Here is an 8,667-nt window from a genome sequence, read left to right as displayed (position 1 = left end):
TATTGTAATTTCGTAAATACATTATTTATTTCGTAAATACACGATATATCGTAAATATGTAAATATATTATGACGCGTTTCGCTATTGGCTTAATCAAGGCACGTGATGATATATCGGAAGTTGTTGTTGTTGTAGTTTTTTTTAATTTTTAAATTTTTTTTATTTTTTTTTAGCCGACAAAACCTTTAGGAATGTGCCACACGCTGCTCGTGGACACATTTGTCCTTGTTCTCTTCTCAGAACCGATATCCAAAGATTTCGTCGGTCTACTTCGGCGGGAAAGTGGTAAAACTGCACTCCAGAGCCTTGAGTATATCGCTGAGTACATCCCGGGGCACAACTCTTACCCATTTGCAGAAAAAAAAATCGCTTGCTTGGAAATGACGGTGTAGTTGAAGTGGAGACTTTCGGTTGTTATGGACGCGGTAATACTTTCCTGCCACTGAATATGGCGGTGCTGCCACACTCACGTGACCGGTGACGTCATCTGAATAAAGCCTATTGCTGTTTGCCAGGAAGTCGTAATGTCAGAAAGGACCGTGAAGGGGATGACGACAAAAAAGGGTCAAATTTGGTCAAAGGCCCATGAGAGCACGAGAAGCAACTTTCGTAACCACGTTACACATTTTAAACTCCACGCTACGTTCAACGTGTCACGTTGATGTTTACGAACTCTTTCCTTCATCCGGTTTAACATTTTTTCCCGAATTATTAATCACCTCAGCACAGTAAATAAATAAATAAATCCGGATTACGGTGTTCGTAATTATGGGTCTGCCTGCTACGTACATCTCTTATCTTGTATAATCATTGTGCTGTGTCACGTGATTGGGTTTTCGTATATCATGCCTCGCCCGCCAGGGGTGGCAGGAGTGTGCTTCTGGTCGCGCAACAAAGCGGAGTAGATGGTGGCCCGTGTGCTTCTTGCGGCCCGCTGCACCTCGTACACTCTAGTTGGCGACGAGGATGGTTGTATACGGACTTATGCCCGTTTTCGACGGGGACGACTTCGAATTGTTTTCGGAGCAATTGGAATGCTATTTCCACGCGAACGATGTGGTCGACGAGAGCAAGCAGAAGTCGATCTTGCTCGCTTCGCTTTCGCCGGAGCATTATCGGCTACTGGGTGATTTGGTGGCACCGAACAGGCCCCGGGATGACGAGCTGTCATTTCGGGACATTGTGGAGAAAATGAAAGCACACATGGCGCCGGAGAAGTCATTACAGCTCGCTCGATTCCAGTTCGATCGCCTCTCGAAAGGGGCAGAGGAGCGCGTCGCTGATTTTGTGGCGCGGATTAAGCGTTCTTCCGTGGCATGCAAGTTCACGGCGGGGGAGCGGCCAGCTCGGCTCAGAGATTGTTTTATTGCTGGTTTACAAGATGCGAAGATGGTTTCAGCGGTTTTACGGCTGAAGGATGAAACCATTACATTCGACGAGGCGGTCAGCACGGCTACAGCAGTCGAGCAGACTCGCGGGGATGTTCGAGCCATCACCGGCCACGCGGGGTCGCGAGCACCCCGGGACGCGCGCACAACCTTCGATGCGGGTCGGACGTCGCCGCGCGGCCGCGCGTGCGGCGGGGTGACCCCGCGGACATGCTTGGGATGTGGAGGGCGACACCTGTGCCGTGCATGCCCGTGTAAAGGCAACGTGTGTTTGAATTGTCACAAGGTGGGTCATTTGGCGCGTGTGTGCCGTGGGGCGACGGCCACCATTAAGGTCATGGACGGCGATGTGTGAGGCGACTCGGGGCGGAACCGGCGGCCATTGATGGACCTGTTTTCAATTGGCCCGGCGACGACGCGCCCGATGACGGTGGAAGTCGAAGTGAACGAAACGCCGATCACGTTCCAGGTCGATACGGGAGCAGCGGTATCGCTCATAGGCGAACAGACCACGCGTAAACTCAACGGCTTGAGGCTTATCAGGTCAAACCTCATGCTGTTCACGTACACCCGCGAGAAGATAACGCCAGTCGGGATGGCAGACGTGTCTGTGCGGTACCAAGGCCAGGTCGCCACACTTCGGGTGTATGTCGTGCGGGGGAGGGGGCCGTCTCTCCTCGGCCGAGATTGGCTGGCCCGCATCAGGCTAGACTGGGCCGCAGTTCACCTGGTGCAACCCGTGCCGAGCCAGTGGGAGGATCAGTTGGAGGAGATTCTTCAAAGACATCAAGGGTTGTTTAGCGACGACCTTGGGAAACTCAAGGGCATGGAGGCAAAACTCTTCTTGAAGGAGGGGGTGGCTCCTCGGTTTTGTAAGCCGCGTCCAGTGCCGTATGCCCTGCGGGACAAGGTCAAGGGTGAACTGGATAGGCTGGAGGCCTGTGGAGTGATCAAACGGGTGTCGTGCTCGGATTGGGCCACCCCGGTTGTCACGGTGCTGAAACGGAATGGAGACGTCCGATTGTGCGGGGACTTCAAATCCACGGTTAACCCGGGGCTCAGCGTGGAGCAATATCCACTGCCGTCAATCGATGTGATATATGTGCGATTGGCGGGGAGTCAATACTTCACGAAGCTAGACCTGCATGATGCATATTTTCACCTGCCGATGGATCCCGGGAGTAGCGAGCTTTTGACAAACAACACGTGTCAAGGACTCTATCGATATACCCGACTCTGTTTTGGGATTGCTTCAGCCCCAGCTTTGTGGCAGAAAGCCATGGATCAGGTTTGCATTGGCCTGCCCGCTCAGACCTACCTGGACGATGTGCTCATTGCGGGGAAAATGTCGGACGAGCATCTTGCGAACATTGCCCAAGTGCTGACAAAGCTAGAAGCGTGCGGCCTGCGCTTGAACAGGGACAAGTGCGCGTTCTTCAAGCAGCGCTTGGAATACCTCGGGCACATCATCATGCCGGAGGGGCTGTTGAAAGGTCCTCGGAAGGTGGAGGCGATTCAGCACATGCCGCCGCCTCGCGACAAGACGCAGCTGCGCTCGTTCATTGGTATGGCCCAGTATTACCAAAGGTTCGTGCGCGGGCTCAGCTCACAACTTGCGCCATTAACGCAGTTGCTCAAGAAGGACGAGCGCTGGGCTTGGGGGCCTGCACACCAGGCGTCGTTCGACTGTGTCAAGCGGCTGCTCACAGAGGATACGGTCCTCGTGCACTACGAGCCTGCGCGTCCGCTCCTATTGGCATGCGACAGCTCTGCATATGGCATCGGGGCGGTGCTCTCCCACAGGATGGACGATGGTTCCGAGCGGCCTGTTTGTTTTGCATCCCGGACCCTGTCCACAGCAGAGCGGGGATATGCCCAGATCGAGCGCGAGGCTCTCAGCCTCGTCTGGGGTGTGCGGAGGTTTCATCAATACCTGCTGGGGCGGAATTTCACTTTGCAGACGGATCACAAACCGCTTCAATTCATCCTGAGACCCGAACGCGGGGTGCCGGTGGTAGCAGCCGCGCGAATACAGCGGTGGTGTCTGTTTCTGGGTGCTTACGATTATGATATTCAGTTCCGAAGCACCGAGAAGCATGCTAACTACGACGGGCTCTCACGCTTGCCGTGTGCGGAGGGTCCAGCTGCGTCTGAGTTGGCCGACCGGGTCGATGTGTTCGCGCTGGGCCAGGTCCAAAGCGGGCCGGTCACGGCCAGGCAGGTCGCGGTGGAATCGGCTCGTGATCCGGTGCTCGCCCGTGTCGTCCAGGCGATTTCTACGGGGAATTGGAGCGATCTGCCTTCGCCACCGGCATTTCAACCTTTCACGTCACGCGCAGCGGAGCTGTCGTTGGTCCAACGGTGCGTAATGTGGGGAATGAGTACCGTGATTCCACCGAAGTTCAGGCAGCGGTGTTTGGATGAACTGCATGTCAGTCACCTTGGCATCGTGAAGACCAAGAGTCTTGCTCGTAGCCTGTTGTGGTGGCCGGGGTTGGACAAAGACATTGAGCAGTTGGTTAAGCGTTGTGCCACGTGCCAGACAGATGTTGATAACCCGCGTCGAGCTTCGAGTCTCTGGCCTGTGCCAGACCGAGCTTGGCAGAGGGTCCATGTAGATTTTGCGGGGCCGGTTAATGGCAAAATGTTTTTGATTGTGATCGATGCATTCTCTAAATGGCCGGAGGTTGTAGTAATGCAGCATACATCAGCGAACATTACAGTCGAGAAACTGCGGACGATCTTTGCTAATAAGGGGTTGCCGGAGATCCTGGTCTCTGATAATGGTCCGCAGTTCATCGCGGGTGTATTTGATGAGTTTATGCGCCAGAATGGTATTCGACATCTAAGGTCCGCACCGTATCATCCTGAGACGAATGGCCAAGCTGAGTCGTTTGTCAAGATGTTGAAGCGGGCTTTGCGCAGGGGGGGTGTTGCACCTGTGCAGACGGTGGTCGATGTCTTTTTGCTCCATTACAGGAACGCAGTTCATCCTGTCACGGGTGATTCGCCTGCCATTCGTCTCTATGGACGGGCTTTGCGGTCCAGGCTGGATTTGCTGCGACCTGGAGGGTCGGGAAGTGGGGCAATGTCGCGTCCGACGCGGCTGCGCAGCTTCGAGGTGGGGCAGCGGGTAATGGTGCGCGGTTATTTCCACGGTTCCAAATGGGTGCCGGCGGTGGTCTCTGGGGTGCTGGGGCCGGCGAATTACATGGTGCGGACTGATGGTGGGGATGTGTGGAAGCGGCACGTGGATCAAATGCATGATCGCTGTTCAGCGTCACCCCCCCCACACCTTCCCGGGCCGAACGATGCAGGATCCCCGCCGGTAGTATCGCCGGCACCTGACGTTGTATCGCCGGGGCTGGTTGGGCCGATGCCAAGGGGGTCTTCGCCTGATGCCGTCCTACCCGGGGACGTCGAGCAGGCTGGTCGGTCGGGGGTGGCTGGTGTTGCGGAAAGTGCGAGTCCGGCAAGGGTGTCACCTCGACCGAGCCGGGAGGCGTCTGAGCCTGGGCTGTCTGGCGGCGCTGCCCGTCCGAGGCGGGTCAGGGTGCGGCCGCGGTATTTGGCGGATTATGAGTGTTGATGGGTTTCAGATGGTCATGTTGTGATAGTCCGTTCATCGTGTGACGGGTCATTTTACGAGGGGAGGAGTGTGCTGTGTCACGTGATTGGGTTTTCGTATATCATGCCTCACCCGCCAGGGGTGGCAGGAGTGTACTTCTGGTCGCGCAATAAAGCGGAGTTGATGCTGGCACGCGTGCTTCTTGCGGCCCGCTGCACCTCGTACACTCTAATCATCTCTCCACTTTCCTATAATTTCACCCTCTTTGTAATATTGTGTGTGCGTTCGTGGAGTTTCCTTCAGCCCAGCCGGCGTGTTCACACGAGAAACGCCATGACGTCAGACGGGACGGAAAAATGCGAAGAAGGAACTGGCGATCCAAGGGTCTGGACAAAAAGGTAACCATGGTGAGAGGCCTCAGCGAGTGCGTTGCATTGGAAGGATACCCTCGAGGTAGTACAATCCCCTCTAAGCTGTCCAGCCTGGGTTCGAATTCCGACCCAGCTAAAAAAACTGTTATCCCCGGTGTTTCGCAGGCGGATCATGGGCTCTGTAATGAAGAAAAATGCTCTAGGCAGTCCAGGGCATAGAAATACCACACCATGCTGCTTGCATGTTTCATGTAGTTGTTGTTAAGGCCTCGGTCACATTTGCCACGGCGGTCGTGGGGTCTCCAAAATCTACGGCTATTAGCAATTATAGGGCGGCCGCAATATTTCCACGGTCACACAATGTAGCAGTCACATATGTTTTTATTTTTCAGGGAGCCGCACGGCGTATTTATAAATTGTGGAGACCCAAAACGTGGTGGTGCCTCCCGATCTTTGATTTGATGTCGCACGGTGACCTTAGGGCGTTCCTGCGGTGGCAATAGAATTTTCTAGGCAGACGCAAGGTCGCCTAAAAGTGCCCGCGAGGCGACCGCAGGGAGACCCTAAGGCAAACGTGTGGCCAGACGGACGGTAACGAATGGGTTAATTATTTATTTATATATTTTTACCAGTTTTTTTTTTCGGCTTGTCGAATTGCTATGGCGAACGTAGAAATGAAAAAAGTTATAACTCCGCGTTATAATTCCACGGCGACCTTACGACCTGTAAAATATAGCCATACGGCATAGGGCCACCCTGAGGCCACCTCAGAAACTCTGCGGCCGCCGCACGTTTCTGTCAATTCAGAGGGCGTACGGCCGCCGTATCCTCGCCGTAGAGCAAATGTGACTTAGGCCTAACGGCCTTGTAGCATACCCGCCTGCTGTACTGTTTCAGTATTAGCTTAATTTTCACCAAGCCCAGGTCTGCTTAGACCAGGGTGGGGATTATACGTTCGTTATTATTATTGCCAAATGGTACGAATATTATGATTGTTGCTAATATTGTTGCGAATTTGGAAGCTTACTGTACACAACAGCCAGGTCCTAGAGATCAGCTATATTGGTAAGTATGTGTTTCTCGTTAGGGTCCCGTTCGATGTTTAATGAGTGATTAATTGTACCTGCACTGTGAGTTATTTTGATAGTTAGGATTTAAATTACCAACAACAACAACGACACCTGCCCTCGCTTCCTTCCACCATCATCCACCGGCAACATTGCGTACGTGCTGACACGCACGTGTGTGGGCGGAGTCCAGTGTGCTAGGCGGGGGTTTCTCTGGACGTTGGTGTGCTGGCTTTCCCCAAATATGGGCACAAGCGTTGCGCTCGGGCTTCGCCCCAAATATGGGCACAAGCATTATGCTCTGGCTTCGCCCCACATATGGGCACAAGCATTATGCTCTGGCTTCACCCCACATATGGGCACAAGCATTGCGTTCTGGCTTGGCTCCAAATATGGGCATAGAGCGTTCCCTCTCTGCTCAATGAGGGAGTGTGAGTGTGGGATAAGAGACGCGCACGTGGGCCAAAGGTCGAGTGGTTGTCTTCTGGTCTTCGAAGAGTGGTTGTCTTCTGGTCTTCGAAGAGTGGTTGTCTTCTGGTCTTCGAAGAGAGTTGTTGAGAGTTGTCTTCTGGTCTTCGGTCTTCAGACGTCTGGTGGTCTTCTGAAGCCAGTCATCGCCTTCTGAGGGTCCCGCCAACAGAGCGTCTTCTCTTGTGTGCCTGCGAGCCTGACCTGCGAGGATCGCCTGCCTGGGCTTGGAGCGGCATTGTGTGGTGGGTTCGAGTCTTGCCACAATGGATTGTCGAAGACCGCACGAGGCGGAAAGGTCCAAGAATCGGCTCTGACCTCCAGCTCACCTTGCCTCAAGCTGGAGGCCTCTAATAAAGACCTGACGGGTCCGTTTCTTTTTGGGTGTATGTGTGTGTGTGCGTTTGTGGTGTCAGTCTATTAAGTAAAACTGCATGTGCTTGTACATAAATTGCTATTCCTTCATTATTCGGTTAACTCCGCCTTATTGATTGCTCCCCTGCCCCATTATAAATAAATATCCCTTTTGTTAAATGTTCCAGCTAGTTTCTGTGTTTCTTTCATTGGCTTGGCACGGTGTGTATTTGGAAATAGCGAGGCCGTAAATTGTTCATTTGGTCCGACGGGCCTTGGTAATCTCCGCTCGGGTTACACACGGTTCGGGCTCGGGTAACGGCTCGTTCCGCTCGAGGTCTGTTGAGGGTGTGAATTCCCTGGTAGCTTTGTCCGCGTGGGTAATTAAGTATATTGATGTTTGGCAATTGACCCTACCCCATGCGGTCAAATTATTGGTGATTCATGGTCCAGTAAGGGACCCGTGCCTTTCAGACTTATCCAAGAGGCACGACCTCGATTCCGGTGTGTTCGGTGGAGCCGACTCTACTGCTCCCTCTTGCGGTTGTGCTCGCACCGATACCCAGCCCCGTAACAATATTATTAGTATTAATAAATGCTTTGTTACAATGTTGTTGTTGTTTTTGTTATTACCTCTGCCACTGAAGGTGAAGCAGATTATGTATTTTTCACCCCTCTCTGTTTGTTTGTTTGTTTGTTTGTGTACAGGCTATCTCAAAAAATTGTGGACGGATTCGGATGAAACTTGGTGGACAGGTTGGGTGTGTGACCATGACGAATTGATTCGATTTTGGTGAAAATCCGAATCCGGATCTGGATACGGTATTTATTTAATTTTTAAAGTACTCCGCCACCATTGAGAGACAGGGCCAAAAACGATTCTATAGCATGATATTTCAAAAATGTATTGGACCCGGTATGTTCTTGTGGATCAGGCATTACAGGGCGGAGGTATGCGCTCTGCTGAGTGCCCTTCTAGTTAACCTCCGCCATCGAAGATGGACGGAGGTTACTGTTTTCACCCCTGTTTGTTTGTTACTTACGAAATCTAAAGATTTCGTAAGTATATTGATCAGTTCCATTTCTGTTTGTGAACCTCCGCCATCGAAGATGGACGGAGGTTATTGTTTTCACCCCTCTCTGTTTGTTTGTGAACAGTATTACTGAAAAACTGCTGCACGGATTTCTACGAAACTTGGTGGGGGGATTAGGTGTGGTCCAAGGATCATGCCATTAGATTTTGGACCTGGTCCAAAGTCCAATATGGCCGCTATGGCGGCCATTTTGAAAAAATATTTGAATTTTTGTTTTTGCATTTCTACATGTTTTAAGTGATTTCCAACCAAAAATAAATAAATTTGTTAGAGAAAAAAAAAACAAAATTTTGCAACTTTTTTTCAAAAAAATTTCGATTTTATTTGAAAAATATTTGAATTTTTTTATTTTTTGC

General features: G+C 52.0%; 1 protein-coding gene across 3 annotated transcripts in view; it reads left to right on the top strand.

Moving 5' to 3' along the window:
- The window catches only part of LOC147024758 (glutamate receptor 4-like), a 584,244-nt gene that overhangs the window by 141,501 nt on the left and 434,076 nt on the right, over window positions 1–8,667 (top strand). The gene's annotated exons all lie outside the window — the stretch shown is intronic.

Source organism: Eptatretus burgeri, chromosome 6 (assembly GCF_056783735.1).
Source record: "Eptatretus burgeri isolate ZD-2024b chromosome 6, Ebu_testis_v1, whole genome shotgun sequence".
Classification (NCBI taxonomy): Eukaryota; Metazoa; Chordata; class Myxini; order Myxiniformes; family Myxinidae; genus Eptatretus; species Eptatretus burgeri.
This window is presented reverse-complemented; position numbering and strand designations above follow the sequence as displayed.